This window comes from Lissotriton vulgaris, chromosome 7, assembly GCF_964263255.1.
Source record: "Lissotriton vulgaris chromosome 7, aLisVul1.2, whole genome shotgun sequence".
NCBI lineage: Eukaryota > Metazoa > Chordata > Amphibia > Caudata > Salamandridae > Lissotriton > Lissotriton vulgaris.
In genome coordinates this window covers 1,389,805,414-1,389,820,617 of record NC_141695.1, presented here as the reverse complement: position 1 = coordinate 1,389,820,617, position 15,204 = coordinate 1,389,805,414, and the positions used below count along the sequence as shown (strand labels likewise).

The 15,204-nt window shown below is 45.1% G+C and overlaps 11 non-coding genes across 11 annotated transcripts; 3 read left to right on the top strand and 8 right to left on the bottom strand.

Annotated features, from left to right (window-relative positions):
• Positions 1-375: 375 nt before the first annotated feature.
• Positions 376-482, bottom strand: LOC147704460 (U6 spliceosomal RNA). Its single transcript, XR_015298977.1, has one exon. It is a non-coding gene; the product is annotated as a U6 spliceosomal RNA (small nuclear RNA).
• Positions 483-1,196: 714 nt separating this feature from the next.
• Positions 1,197-1,269, top strand: TRNAR-ACG (transfer RNA arginine (anticodon ACG)). Its single transcript has one exon. It is a non-coding gene; the product is annotated as a tRNA-Arg (tRNA).
• Positions 1,270-2,279: 1,010 nt separating this feature from the next.
• Positions 2,280-2,386, bottom strand: LOC147704458 (U6 spliceosomal RNA). Its single transcript, XR_015298976.1, has one exon. It is a non-coding gene; the product is annotated as a U6 spliceosomal RNA (small nuclear RNA).
• Positions 2,387-4,183: 1,797 nt separating this feature from the next.
• Positions 4,184-4,290, bottom strand: LOC147704457 (U6 spliceosomal RNA). Its single transcript, XR_015298975.1, has one exon. It is a non-coding gene; the product is annotated as a U6 spliceosomal RNA (small nuclear RNA).
• A 1,797-nt stretch (positions 4,291-6,087) lies between these two features.
• Positions 6,088-6,194, bottom strand: LOC147704456 (U6 spliceosomal RNA). Its single transcript, XR_015298974.1, has one exon. It is a non-coding gene; the product is annotated as a U6 spliceosomal RNA (small nuclear RNA).
• Positions 6,195-7,991: 1,797 nt separating this feature from the next.
• On the bottom strand, positions 7,992-8,098 carry LOC147704455 (U6 spliceosomal RNA). The gene has a single exon (XR_015298973.1). It is a non-coding gene; the product is annotated as a U6 spliceosomal RNA (small nuclear RNA).
• A 1,797-nt stretch (positions 8,099-9,895) lies between these two features.
• On the bottom strand, positions 9,896-10,002 carry LOC147704454 (U6 spliceosomal RNA). The gene has a single exon (XR_015298972.1). It is a non-coding gene; the product is annotated as a U6 spliceosomal RNA (small nuclear RNA).
• A 714-nt stretch (positions 10,003-10,716) lies between these two features.
• On the top strand, positions 10,717-10,789 carry TRNAR-ACG (transfer RNA arginine (anticodon ACG)). Its single transcript has one exon. It is a non-coding gene; the product is annotated as a tRNA-Arg (tRNA).
• Positions 10,790-11,799: 1,010 nt separating this feature from the next.
• On the bottom strand, positions 11,800-11,906 carry LOC147704452 (U6 spliceosomal RNA). The gene has a single exon (XR_015298971.1). It is a non-coding gene; the product is annotated as a U6 spliceosomal RNA (small nuclear RNA).
• Positions 11,907-13,703: 1,797 nt separating this feature from the next.
• On the bottom strand, positions 13,704-13,810 carry LOC147704451 (U6 spliceosomal RNA). Its single transcript, XR_015298970.1, has one exon. It is a non-coding gene; the product is annotated as a U6 spliceosomal RNA (small nuclear RNA).
• Positions 13,811-14,524: 714 nt separating this feature from the next.
• Positions 14,525-14,597, top strand: TRNAR-ACG (transfer RNA arginine (anticodon ACG)). The gene has a single exon. It is a non-coding gene; the product is annotated as a tRNA-Arg (tRNA).
• The last annotated feature ends 607 nt before the right edge of the window (positions 14,598-15,204 follow it).

Below are 15,204 nucleotides of genomic sequence, written 5' to 3'. Positions count from 1 at the left end.
CAAGGTGGACTTTAACAATACTGCTAAAAAGGCACTCCCAGACATCCCTGAGGCCTTCATTTGCATAGGCCCTGCCCTTCTCTTTGTCCTGATTCCCACAAATCAACACAACACTGCAGCAGTATAGATTTGGGGGTGGTGAAGAATAATGACAGTGAGGCTAAAAAAGAGAAAGAAAAGTCCCAGAAGTCCTGCAGGCTTCCTTGCTAAATGCAGCTGAACATAGAGCGCACCTTCTTTACTGCAAAGCAAATACATTAAAAATGTTGAGGAGAGACTAATTGAAAAATACATATTACGGGGACAGCACTGGGACCTGCTTTATTTTTTCAATTAGTCTTGAAAACAAAAAAGATTTCTCTCCTGAAAGCTGTTAAAAATATGGAACGCTTCACGAATTTGCGTGTCATCCTTGCGCAGGGGCCATGCTAATCTTCTCTGTATCGTTCCAATTTTAGTATATGTGCTGCCGAAGCGAGCACACTTTATTGATGAACTGACAATGTTTATAAACTCTCTAAATCTACAGTCTCTAGACATAGGGTGGCCTGGCAGAGATGCTCAGATGGCCAGTACGCATTCAAATCTAAGCCAATGGTCAAAAATGTATGAAGAGTAGCAATCCATTATTCTTCACTGCATTTGTGGTCCAAGACTAAACACACCGTAAGTATGTAGATTATACCAGGTTTGCAAAGGCTCCTGGGTCGGGCTACAGACAAGGAGCATTGTGACGTCACGCTGCCTGTGGAACAGTGATATTAAAGGTGAAACAGCTGCACAGTAGGTTAGGTGAAGGGCTCTGAGAGTGGAAAGGCAGCATGCTTGGGTCCCTGGACAAGGTGAGCTTATGATAATGTGTCTGAATGTTCACCTGTGTTGTAATATTAAACCCCTTATTGTTGTAAACGCCTACTTACTAAGGAGTTCTCAAGCTCAGCCCCACACAGACCTGGAACTGATTATGTTAATGCAAACTATTTAAGAAACTGAGCCTGATCTAAAAGATTTCCTTGGATCTAGGACCATTTCGCCTAGCTTTTAGGTGCTTCCTTCTCCTAAAGTCCTTTGTAAAACTTGGGAAAACCTCACAGAACAGACTTCCAGGAGGTCAGATGGGTTTCCTTGTGCCTTCACACACACATACACACACTTTCTAGCCCACTTAAGGACAAAAGGATGCGTAAGTCTACATAGGGCCAGTGGCGCAATGGATAACGCGTCTGACTACGGATCAGAAGATTGTAGGTTCGACTCCTATCTGGCTCGGAAGGGTTGTAGGTCCCTGTTTGATTATATTCCTGTGGAATTTTTATTTACCTCAGACTTGTTGTAGGTTCAATATTCTCCAGCAGGATTCATCCAGCAGTTGTTCCACGGTAGAGCGCAAGTAATAGGACCACAGCTAGTTAAACGTTTCCCATTTGCTGCTGGACTCTATGTGATGGCCGTCACGTGGTGTGCTGCTTTTGTATTTCAACATGGGTCCCTGATACTCTTAATTGCGAAAAAGCTTGTTGACAAAAGTGTGTGTGCGCGAGGGTCTGTGGACGTAGGCAGGTGTGTGCACTTGAATGCTTACCCATTTACATGTGTGAGAGGAACAAACCAACTCCCTGTGGGCTGCAGGCTTACAACTGGTAGCCCCAGTAGCCAGGCAGAACCACAGGTAAGGAGAGAGAGAAAGTTGGTCCATTATTAGAGAAGGACCATAAGCATCTTGCACTGCTACCTTCTTCCCCTCTCAGCCACGATCGGCCAAGACCTCTCTATTAGGGTAGAGGGTGAACATTTCTTGGACCTCAGAAACTGAGGGATGTAGACCCAATATGTCCTCCAAGCGCCTAGAGACCTGGTGCCCAATCTGGCATGGTGTTTTTCAGCTTACCCGACCAATCCGGTTGCAAGGTGGACTTTAACAATACTGCTAAAAAGGCACTCCCAGACATCCCTGAGGCCTTCATTTGCATAGGCCCTGCCCTTCTCTTTGTCCTGATTCCCACAAATCAACACAACACTGCAGCAGTATAGATTTGGGGGTGGTGAAGAATAATGACAGTGAGGCTAAAAAAGAGAAAGAAAAGTCCCAGAAGTCCTGCAGGCTTCCTTGCTAAATGCAGCTGAACATAGAGCGCACCTTCTTTACTGCAAAGCAAATACATTAAAAATGTTGAGGAGAGACTAATTGAAAAATACATATTACGGGGACAGCACTGGGACCTGCTTTATTTTTTCAATTAGTCTTGAAAACAAAAAAGATTTCTCTCCTGAAAGCTGTTAAAAATATGGAACGCTTCACGAATTTGCGTGTCATCCTTGCGCAGGGGCCATGCTAATCTTCTCTGTATCGTTCCAATTTTAGTATATGTGCTGCCGAAGCGAGCACACTTTATTGATGAACTGACAATGTTTATAAACTCTCTAAATCTACAGTCTCTAGACATAGGGTGGCCTGGCAGAGATGCTCAGATGGCCAGTACGCATTCAAATCTGAGCCAATGGTCAAAAATGTATGAAGAGTAGCAATCCATTATTCTTCACTGCATTTGTGGTCCAAGACTAAACACACCGTAAGTATGTAGATTATACCAGGTTTGCAAAGGCTCCTGGGTCGGGCTACAGACAAGGAGCATTGTGACGTCACGCTGCCTGTGGAACAGTGATATTAAAGGTGAAACAGCTGCACAGTAGGTTAGGTGAAGGGCTCTGAGAGTGGAAAGGCAGCATGCTTGGGTCCCTGGACAAGGTGAGCTTATGATAATGTGTCTGAATGTTCACCTGTGTTGTAATATTAAACCCCTTATTGTTGTAAACGCCTACTTACTAAGGAGTTCTCAAGCTCAGCCCCACACAGACCTGGAACTGATTATGTTAATGCAAACTATTTAAGAAACTGAGCCTGATCTAAAAGATTTCCTTGGATCTAGGACCATTTCGCCTAGCTTTTAGGTGCTTCCTTCTCCTAAAGTCCTTTGTAAAACTTGGGAAAACCTCACAGAACAGACTTCCAGGAGGTCAGATGGGTTCCCTTGTGCCTTCACACACACATACACACACTTTCTAGCCCACTTAAGGACAAAAGGATGCGTAAGTCTACATAGGGCCAGTGGCGCAATGGATAACACGTCTGACTACGGATCAGAAGATTGTAGGTTCGACTCCTATCTGGCTCGGAAGGGTTGTAGGTCCCTGTTTGATTATATTCCTGTGGAATTTTTATTTACCTCAGACTTGTTGTAGGTTCAATATTCTCCAGCAGGACTCATCCAGCAGTTGTTCCACGGTAGAGCGCAAGTAATAGGACCACAGCTAGTTAAACGTTTCCCATTTGCTGCTGGACTCTATGTGATGGCCGTCACGTGGTGTGCTGCTTTTGTATTTCAACATGGGTCCCTGATACTCTTAATTGCGAAAAAGCTTGTTGACAAAAGTGTGTGTGCGCGAGGGTCTGTGGACGTAGGCAGGTGTGTGCACTTGAATGCTTACCCATTTACATGTGTGAGAGGAACAAACCAACTCCCTGTGGGCTGCAGGCTTACAACTGGTAGCCCCAGTAGCCAGGCAGAACCACAGGTAAGGAGAGAGAGAAAGTTGGTCCATTATTAGAGAAGGACCATAAGCATCTTGCACTGCTACCTTCTTCCCCTCTCAGCCACGATCGGCCAAGACCTCTCTATTAGGGTAGAGGGTGAACATTTCTTGGACCTCAGAAACTGAGGGATGTAGACCCAATATGTCCTCCAAGCGCCTAGAGACCTGGTGCCCAATCTGGCATGGTGTTTTTCAGCTTACCCGACCAATCCGGTTGCAAGGTGGACTTTAACAATACTGCTAAAAAGGCACTCCCAGACATCCCTGAGGCCTTCATTTGCATAGGCCCTGCCCTTCTCTTTGTCCTGATTCCCACAAATCAACACAACACTGCAGCAGTATAGATTTGGGGGTGGTGAAGAATAATGACAGTGAGGCTAAAAAAGAGAAAGAAAAGTCCCAGAAGTCCTGCAGGCTTCCTTGCTAAATGCAGCTGAACATAGAGCGCACCTTCTTTACTGCAAAGCAAATACATTAAAAATGTTGAGGAGAGACTAATTGAAAAATACATATTACGGGGACAGCACTGGGACCTGCTTTATTTTTTCAATTAGTCTTGAAAACAAAAAAGATTTCTCTCCTGAAAGCTGTTAAAAATATGGAACGCTTCACGAATTTGCGTGTCATCCTTGCGCAGGGGCCATGCTAATCTTCTCTGTATCGTTCCAATTTTAGTATATGTGCTGCCGAAGCGAGCACACTTTATTGATGAACTGACAATGTTTATAAACTCTCTAAATCTACAGTCTCTAGACATAGGGTGGCCTGGCAGAGATGCTCAGATGGCCAGTACGCATTCAAATCTGAGCCAATGGTCAAAAATGTATGAAGAGTAGCAATCCATTATTCTTCACTGCATTTGTGGTCCAAGACTAAACACACCGTAAGTATGTAGATTATACCAGGTTTGCAAAGGCTCCTGGGTCGGGCTACAGACAAGGAGCATTGTGACGTCACGCTGCCTGTGGAACAGTGATATTAAAGGTGAAACAGCTGCACAGTAGGTTAGGTGAAGGGCTCTGAGAGTGGAAAGGCAGCATGCTTGGGTCCCTGGACAAGGTGAGCTTATGATAATGTGTCTGAATGTTCACCTGTGTTGTAATATTAAACCCCTTATTGTTGTAAACGCCTACTTACTAAGGAGTTCTCAAGCTCAGCCCCACACAGACCTGGAACTGATTATGTTAATGCAAACTATTTAAGAAACTGAGCCTGATCTAAAAGATTTCCTTGGATCTAGGACCATTTCGCCTAGCTTTTAGGTGCTTCCTTCTCCTAAAGTCCTTTGTAAAACTTGGGAAAACCTCACAGAACAGACTTCCAGGAGGTCAGATGGGTTCCCTTGTGCCTTCACACACACATACACACACTTTCTAGCCCACTTAAGGACAAAAGGATGCGTAAGTCTACATAGGGCCAGTGGCGCAATGGATAACGCGTCTGACTACGGATCAGAAGATTGTAGGTTCGACTCCTATCTGGCTTGGAAGGGTTGTAGGTCCCTGTTTGATTATATTCCTGTGGAATTTTTATTTACCTCAGACTTGTTGTAGGTTCAATATTCTCCAGCAGGACTCATCCAGCAGTTGTTCCACGGTAGAGCGCAAGTAATAGGACCACAGCTAGTTAAACGTTTCCCATTTGCTGCTGGACTCTATGTGATGGCCGTCACGTGGTGTGCTGCTTTTGTATTTCAACATGGGTCCCTGATACTCTTAATTGCGAAAAAGCTTGTTGACAAAAGTGTGTGTGCGCGAGGGTCTGTGGACGTAGGCAGGTGTGTGCACTTGAATGCTTACCCATTTACATGTGTGAGAGGAACAAACCAACTCCCTGTGGGCTGCAGGCTTACAACTGGTAGCCCCAGTAGCCAGGCAGAACCACAGGTAAGGAGAGAGAGAAAGTTGGTCCATTATTAGAGAAGGACCATAAGCATCTTGCACTGCTACCTTCTTCCCCTCTCAGCCACGATCGGCCAAGACCTCTCTATTAGGGTAGAGGGTGAACATTTCTTGGACCTCAGAAACTGAGGGATGTAGACCCAATATGTCCTCCAAGCGCCTAGACACCTGGTGCCCAATCTGGCATGGTGTTTTTCAGCTTACCCGACCAATCCGGTTGCAAGGTGGACTTTAACAATACTGCTAAAAAGGCACTCCCAGACATCCCCGAGGCCTTCATTTGCATAGGCCCTGCCCTTCTCTTTGTCCTGATTCCCACAAATCAACACAACACTGCAGCAGTATAGATTTGGGGGTGGTGAAGAATAATGACAGTGAGGCTAAAAAAGAGAAAGAAAAGTCCCAGAAGTCCTGCAGGCTTCCTTGCTAAATGCAGCTGAACATAGAGCGCACCTTCTTTACTGCAAAGCAAATACATTAAAAATGTTGAGGAGAGACTAATTGAAAAATACATATTACGGGGACAGCACTGGGACCTGCTTTATTTTTTCAATTAGTCTTGAAAACAAAAAAGATTTCTCTCCTGAAAGCTGTTAAAAATATGGAACGCTTCACGAATTTGCGTGTCATCCTTGCGCAGGGGCCATGCTAATCTTCTCTGTATCGTTCCAATTTTAGTATATGTGCTGCCGAAGCGAGCACACTTTATTGATGAACTGACAATGTTTATAAACTCTCTAAATCTACAGTCTCTAGACATAGGGTGGCCTGGCAGAGATGCTCAGATGGCCAGTACGCATTCAAATCTGAGCCAATGGTCAAAAATGTATGAAGAGTAGCAATCCATTATTCTTCACTGCATTTGTGGTCCAAGACTAAACACACCGTAAGTATGTAGATTATACCAGGTTTGCAAAGGCTCCTGGGTCGGGCTACAGACAAGGAGCATTGTGACGTCACGCTGCCTGTGGAACAGTGATATTAAAGGTGAAACAGCTGCACAGTAGGTTAGGTGAAGGGCTCTGAGAGTGGAAAGGCAGCATGCTTGGGTCCCTGGACAAGGTGAGCTTATGATAATGTGTCTGAATGTTCACCTGTGTTGTAATATTAAACCCCTTATTGTTGTAAACGCCTACTTACTAAGGAGTTCTCAAGCTCAGCCCCACACAGACCTGGAACTGATTATGTTAATGCAAACTATTTAAGAAACTGAGCCTGATCTAAAAGATTTCCTTGGATCTAGGACCATTTCGCCTAGCTTTTAGGTGCTTCCTTCTCCTAAAGTCCTTTGTAAAACTTGGGAAAACCTCACAGAACAGACTTCCAGGAGGTCAGATGGGTTTCCTTGTGCCTTCACACACACATACACACACTTTCTAGCCCACTTAAGGACAAAAGGATGCGTAAGTCTACATAGGGCCAGTGGCGCAATGGATAACGCGTCTGGCTACGGATCAGAAGATTGTAGGTTCGACTCCTATCTGGCTCGGAAGGGTTGTAGGTCCCTGTTTGATTATATTCCTGTGGAATTTTTATTTACCTCAGACTTGTTGTAGGTTCAATATTCTCCAGCAGGATTCATCCAGCAGTTGTTCCACGGTAGAGCGCAAGTAATAGGACCACAGCTAGTTAAACGTTTCCCATTTGCTGCTGGACTCTATGTGATGGCCGTCACGTGGTGTGCTGCTTTTGTATTTCAACATGGGTCCCTGATACTCTTAATTGCGAAAAAGCTTGTTGACAAAAGTGTGTGTGCGCGAGGGTCTGTGGACGTAGGCAGGTGTGTGCACTTGAATGCTTACCCATTTACATGTGTGAGAGGAACAAACCAACTCCCTGTGGGCTGCAGGCTTACAACTGGTAGCCCCAGTAGCCAGGCAGAACCACAGGTAAGGAGAGAGAGAAAGTTGGTCCATTATTAGAGAAGGACCATAAGCATCTTGCACTGCTACCTTCTTCCCCTCTCAGCCACGATCGGCCAAGACCTCTCTATTAGGGTAGAGGGTGAACATTTCTTGGACCTCAGAAACTGAGGGATGTAGACCCAATATGTCCTCCAAGCGCCTAGAGACCTGGTGCCCAATCTGGCATGGTGTTTTTCAGCTTACCCGACCAATCCGGTTGCAAGGTGGACTTTAACAATACTGCTAAAAAGGCACTCCCAGACATCCCTGAGGCCTTCATTTGCATAGGCCCTGCCCTTCTCTTTGTCCTGATTCCCACAAATCAACACAACACTGCAGCAGTATAGATTTGGGGGTGGTGAAGAATAATGACAGTGAGGCTAAAAAAGAGAAAGAAAAGTCCCAGAAGTCCTGCAGGCTTCCTTGCTAAATGCAGCTGAACATAGAGCGCACCTTCTTTACTGCAAAGCAAATACATTAAAAATGTTGAGGAGAGACTAATTGAAAAATACATATTACGGGGACAGCACTGGGACCTGCTTTATTTTTTCAATTAGTCTTGAAAACAAAAAAGATTTCTCTCCTGAAAGCTGTTAAAAATATGGAACGCTTCACGAATTTGCGTGTCATCCTTGCGCAGGGGCCATGCTAATCTTCTCTGTATCGTTCCAATTTTAGTATATGTGCTGCCGAAGCGAGCACACTTTATTGATGAACTGACAATGTTTATAAACTCTCTAAATCTACAGTCTCTAGACATAGGGTGGCCTGGCAGAGATGCTCAGATGGCCAGTACGCATTCAAATCTGAGCCAATGGTCAAAAATGTATGAAGAGTAGCAATCCATTATTCTTCACTGCATTTGTGGTCCAAGACTAAACACACCGTAAGTATGTAGATTATACCAGGTTTGCAAAGGCTCCTGGGTCGGGCTACAGACAAGGAGCATTGTGACGTCACGCTGCCTGTGGAACAGTGATATTAAAGGTGAAACAGCTGCACAGTAGGTTAGGTGAAGGGCTCTGAGAGTGGAAAGGCAGCATGCTTGGGTCCCTGGACAAGGTGAGCTTATGATAATGTGTCTGAATGTTCACCTGTGTTGTAATATTAAACCCCTTATTGTTGTAAACGCCTACTTACTAAGGAGTTCTCAAGCTCAGCCCCACACAGACCTGGAACTGATTATGTTAATGCAAACTATTTAAGAAACTGAGCCTGATCTAAAAGATTTCCTTGGATCTAGGACCATTTCGCCTAGCTTTTAGGTGCTTCCTTCTCCTAAAGTCCTTTGTAAAACTTGGGAAAACCTCACAGAACAGACTTCCAGGAGGTCAGATGGGTTCCCTTGTGCCTTCACACACACATACACACACTTTCTAGCCCACTTAAGGACAAAAGGATGCGTAAGTCTACATAGGGCCAGTGGCGCAATGGATAACGCGTCTGACTACGGATCAGAAGATTGTAGGTTCGACTCCTATCTGGCTTGGAAGGGTTGTAGGTCCCTGTTTGATTATATTCCTGTGGAATTTTTATTTACCTCAGACTTGTTGTAGGTTCAATATTCTCCAGCAGGACTCATCCAGCAGTTGTTCCACGGTAGAGCGCAAGTAATAGGACCACAGCTAGTTAAACGTTTCCCATTTGCTGCTGGACTCTATGTGATGGCCGTCACGTGGTGTGCTGCTTTTGTATTTCAACATGGGTCCCTGATACTCTTAATTGCGAAAAAGCTTGTTGACAAAAGTGTGTGTGCGCGAGGGTCTGTGGACGTAGGCAGGTGTGTGCACTTGAATGCTTACCCATTTACATGTGTGAGAGGAACAAACCAACTCCCTGTGGGCTGCAGGCTTACAACTGGTAGCCCCAGTAGCCAGGCAGAACCACAGGTAAGGAGAGAGAGAAAGTTGGTCCATTATTAGAGAAGGACCATAAGCATCTTGCACTGCTACCTTCTTCCCCTCTCAGCCACGATCGGCCAAGACCTCTCTATTAGGGTAGAGGGTGAACATTTCTTGGACCTCAGAAACTGAGGGATGTAGACCCAATATGTCCTCCAAGCGCCTAGACACCTGGTGCCCAATCTGGCATGGTGTTTTTCAGCTTACCCGACCAATCCGGTTGCAAGGTGGACTTTAACAATACTGCTAAAAAGGCACTCCCAGACATCCCTGAGGCCTTCATTTGCATAGGCCCTGCCCTTCTCTTTGTCCTGATTCCCACAAATCAACACAACACTGCAGCAGTATAGATTTGGGGGTGGTGAAGAATAATGACAGTGAGGCTAAAAAAGAGAAAGAAAAGTCCCAGAAGTCCTGCAGGCTTCCTTGCTAAATGCAGCTGAACATAGAGCGCACCTTCTTTACTGCAAAGCAAATACATTAAAAATGTTGAGGAGAGACTAATTGAAAAATACATATTACGGGGACAGCACTGGGACCTGCTTTATTTTTTCAATTAGTCTTGAAAACAAAAAAGATTTCTCTCCTGAAAGCTGTTAAAAATATGGAACGCTTCACGAATTTGCGTGTCATCCTTGCGCAGGGGCCATGCTAATCTTCTCTGTATCGTTCCAATTTTAGTATATGTGCTGCCGAAGCGAGCACACTTTATTGATGAACTGACAATGTTTATAAACTCTCTAAATCTACAGTCTCTAGACATAGGGTGGCCTGGCAGAGATGCTCAGATGGCCAGTACGCATTCAAATCTGAGCCAATGGTCAAAAATGTATGAAGAGTAGCAATCCATTATTCTTCACTGCATTTGTGGTCCAAGACTAAACACACCGTAAGTATGTAGATTATACCAGGTTTGCAAAGGCTCCTGGGTCGGGCTACAGACAAGGAGCATTGTGACGTCACGCTGCCTGTGGAACAGTGATATTAAAGGTGAAACAGCTGCACAGTAGGTTAGGTGAAGGGCTCTGAGAGTGGAAAGGCAGCATGCTTGGGTCCCTGGACAAGGTGAGCTTATGATAATGTGTCTGAATGTTCACCTGTGTTGTAATATTAAACCCCTTATTGTTGTAAACGCCTACTTACTAAGGAGTTCTCAAGCTCAGCCCCACACAGACCTGGAACTGATTATGTTAATGCAAACTATTTAAGAAACTGAGCCTGATCTAAAAGATTTCCTTGGATCTAGGACCATTTCGTCTAGCTTTTAGGTGCTTCCTTCTCCTAAAGTCCTTTGTAAAACTTGGGAAAACCTCACAGAACAGACTTCCAGGAGGTCAGATGGGTTTCCTTGTGCCTTCACACACACATACACACACTTTCTAGCCCACTTAAGGACAAAAGGATGCGTAAGTCTACATAGGGCCAGTGGCGCAATGGATAACGCGTCTGACTACGGATCAGAAGATTGTAGGTTCGACTCCTATCTGGCTCGGAAGGGTTGTAGGTCCCTGTTTGATTATATTCCTGTGGAATTTTTATTTACCTCAGACTTGTTGTAGGTTCAATATTCTCCAGCAGGATTCATCCAGCAGTTGTTCCACGGTAGAGCGCAAGTAATAGGACCACAGCTAGTTAAACGTTTCCCATTTGCTGCTGGACTCTATGTGATGGCCGTCACGTGGTGTGCTGCTTTTGTATTTCAACATGGGTCCCTGATACTCTTAATTGCGAAAAAGCTTGTTGACAAAAGTGTGTGTGCGCGAGGGTCTGTGGACGTAGGCAGGTGTGTGCACTTGAATGCTTACCCATTTACATGTGTGAGAGGAACAAACCAACTCCCTGTGGGCTGCAGGCTTACAACTGGTAGCCCCAGTAGCCAGGCAGAACCACAGGTAAGGAGAGAGAGAAAGTTGGTCCATTATTAGAGAAGGACCATAAGCATCTTGCACTGCTACCTTCTTCCCCTCTCAGCCACGATCGGCCAAGACCTCTCTATTAGGGTAGAGGGTGAACATTTCTTGGACCTCAGAAACTGAGGGATGTAGACCCAATATGTCCTCCAAGCGCCTAGAGACCTGGTGCCCAATCTGGCATGGTGTTTTTCAGCTTACCCGACCAATCCGGTTGCAAGGTGGACTTTAACAATACTGCTAAAAAGGCACTCCCAGACATCCCTGAGGCCTTCATTTGCATAGGCCCTGCCCTTCTCTTTGTCCTGATTCCCACAAATCAACACAACACTGCAGCAGTATAGATTTGGGGGTGGTGAAGAATAATGACAGTGAGGCTAAAAAAGAGAAAGAAAAGTCCCAGAAGTCCTGCAGGCTTCCTTGCTAAATGCAGCTGAACATAGAGCGCACCTTCTTTACTGCAAAGCAAATACATTAAAAATGTTGAGGAGAGACTAATTGAAAAATACATATTACGGGGACAGCACTGGGACCTGCTTTATTTTTTCAATTAGTCTTGAAAACAAAAAAGATTTCTCTCCTGAAAGCTGTTAAAAATATGGAACGCTTCACGAATTTGCGTGTCATCCTTGCGCAGGGGCCATGCTAATCTTCTCTGTATCGTTCCAATTTTAGTATATGTGCTGCCGAAGCGAGCACACTTTATTGATGAACTGACAATGTTTATAAACTCTCTAAATCTACAGTCTCTAGACATAGGGTGGCCTGGCAGAGATGCTCAGATGGCCAGTACGCATTCAAATCTGAGCCAATGGTCAAAAATGTATGAAGAGTAGCAATCCATTATTCTTCACTGCATTTGTGGTCCAAGACTAAACACACCGTAAGTATGTAGATTATACCAGGTTTGCAAAGGCTCCTGGGTCGGGCTACAGACAAGGAGCATTGTGACGTCACGCTGCCTGTGGAACAGTGATATTAAAGGTGAAACAGCTGCACAGTAGGTTAGGTGAAGGGCTCTGAGAGTGGAAAGGCAGCATGCTTGGGTCCCTGGACAAGGTGAGCTTATGATAATGTGTCTGAATGTTCACCTGTGTTGTAATATTAAACCCCTTATTGTTGTAAACGCCTACTTACTAAGGAGTTCTCAAGCTCAGCCCCACACAGACCTGGAACTGATTATGTTAATGCAAACTATTTAAGAAACTGAGCCTGATCTAAAAGATTTCCTTGGATCTAGGACCATTTCGCCTAGCTTTTAGGTGCTTCCTTCTCCTAAAGTCCTTTGTAAAACTTGGGAAAACCTCGCAGAACAGACTTCCAGGAGGTCAGATGGGTTCCCTTGTGCCTTCACACACACATACACACACTTTCTAGCCCACTTAAGGACAAAAGGATGCGTAAGTCTACATAGGGCCAGTGGCGCAATGGATAACACGTCTGACTACGGATCAGAAGATTGTAGGTTCGACTCCTATCTGGCTCGGAAGGGTTGTAGGTCCCTGTTTGATTATATTCCTGTGGAATTTTTATTTACCTCAGACTTGTTGTAGGTTCAATATTCTCCAGCAGGACTCATCCAGCAGTTGTTCCACGGTAGAGCGCAAGTAATAGGACCACAGCTAGTTAAACGTTTCCCATTTGCTGCTGGACTCTATGTGATGGCCGTCACGTGGTGTGCTGCTTTTGTATTTCAACATGGGTCCCTGATACTCTTAATTGCGAAAAAGCTTGTTGACAAAAGTGTGTGTGCGCGAGGGTCTGTGGACGTAGGCAGGTGTGTGCACTTGAATGCTTACCCATTTACATGTGTGAGAGGAACAAACCAACTCCCTGTGGGCTGCAGGCTTACAACTGGTAGCCCCAGTAGCCAGGCAGAACCACAGGTAAGGAGAGAGAGAAAGTTGGTCCATTATTAGAGAAGGACCATAAGCATCTTGCACTGCTACCTTCTTCCCCTCTCAGCCACGATCGGCCAAGACCTCTCTATTAGGGTAGAGGGTGAACATTTCTTGGACCTCAGAAACTGAGGGATGTAGACCCAATATGTCCTCCAAGCGCCTAGAGACCTGGTGCCCAATCTGGCATGGTGTTTTTCAGCTTACCCGACCAATCCGGTTGCAAGGTGGACTTTAACAATACTGCTAAAAAGGCACTCCCAGACATCCCTGAGGCCTTCATTTGCATAGGCCCTGCCCTTCTCTTTGTCCTGATTCCCACAAATCAACACAACACTGCAGCAGTATAGATTTGGGGGTGGTGAAGAATAATGACAGTGAGGCTAAAAAAGAGAAAGAAAAGTCCCAGAAGTCCTGCAGGCTTCCTTGCTAAATGCAGCTGAACATAGAGCGCACCTTCTTTACTGCAAAGCAAATACATTAAAAATGTTGAGGAGAGACTAATTGAAAAATACATATTACGGGGACAGCACTGGGACCTGCTTTATTTTTTCAATTAGTCTTGAAAACAAAAAAGATTTCTCTCCTGAAAGCTGTTAAAAATATGGAACGCTTCACGAATTTGCGTGTCATCCTTGCGCAGGGGCCATGCTAATCTTCTCTGTATCGTTCCAATTTTAGTATATGTGCTGCCGAAGCGAGCACACTTTATTGATGAACTGACAATGTTTATAAACTCTCTAAATCTACAGTCTCTAGACATAGGGTGGCCTGGCAGAGATGCTCAGATGGCCAGTACGCATTCAAATCTGAGCCAATGGTCAAAAATGTATGAAGAGTAGCAATCCATTATTCTTCACTGCATTTGTGGTCCAAGACTAAACACACCGTAAGTATGTAGATTATACCAGGTTTGCAAAGGCTCCTGGGTCGGGCTACAGACAAGGAGCATTGTGACGTCACGCTGCCTGTGGAACAGTGATATTAAAGGTGAAACAGCTGCACAGTAGGTTAGGTGAAGGGCTCTGAGAGTGGAAAGGCAGCATGCTTGGGTCCCTGGACAAGGTGAGCTTATGATAATGTGTCTGAATGTTCACCTGTGTTGTAATATTAAACCCCTTATTGTTGTAAACGCCTACTTACTAAGGAGTTCTCAAGCTCAGCCCCACACAGACCTGGAACTGATTATGTTAATGCAAACTATTTAAGAAACTGAGCCTGATCTAAAAGATTTCCTTGGATCTAGGACCATTTCGCCTAGCTTTTAGGTGCTTCCTTCTCCTAAAGTCCTTTGTAAAACTTGGGAAAACCTCACAGAACAGACTTCCAGGAGGTCAGATGGGTTTCCTTGTGCCTTCACACACACATACACACACTTTCTAGCCCACTTAAGGACAAAAGGATGCGTAAGTCTACATAGGGCCAGTGGCGCAATGGATAACGCGTCTGACTACGGATCAGAAGATTGTAGGTTCGACTCCTATCTGGCTCGGAAGGGTTGTAGGTCCCTGTTTGATTATATTCCTGTGGAATTTTTATTTACCTCAGACTTGTTGTAGGTTCAATATTCTCCAGCAGGACTCATCCAGCAGTTGTTCCACGGTAGAGCGCAAGTAATAGGACCACAGCTAGTTAAACGTTTCCCATTTGCTGCTGGACTCTATGTGATGGCCGTCACGTGGTGTGCTGCTTTTGTATTTCAACATGGGTCCCTGATACTCTTAATTGCGAAAAAGCTTGTTGACAAAAGTGTGTGTGCGCGAGGGTCTGTGGACGTAGGCAGGTGTGTGCACTTGAATGCTTACCCATTTACATGTGTGAGAGGAACAAACCAACTCCCTGTGGGCTGCAGGCTTACAACTGGTAGCCCCAGTAGCCAGGCAGAACCACAGGTAAGGAGAGAGAGAAAGTTGGTCCATTATTAGAGAAGGACCATAAGCATCTTGCACTGCTACCTTCTTCCCCTCTCAGCCACGATCGGCCAAGACCTCTCTATTAGGGTAGAGGGTGAACATTTCTTGGACCTCAGAAACTGAGGGATGTAGACCCAATATGTCCTCCAAGCGCCTAGACACCTGGTGCCCAATCTGGCATGGTGT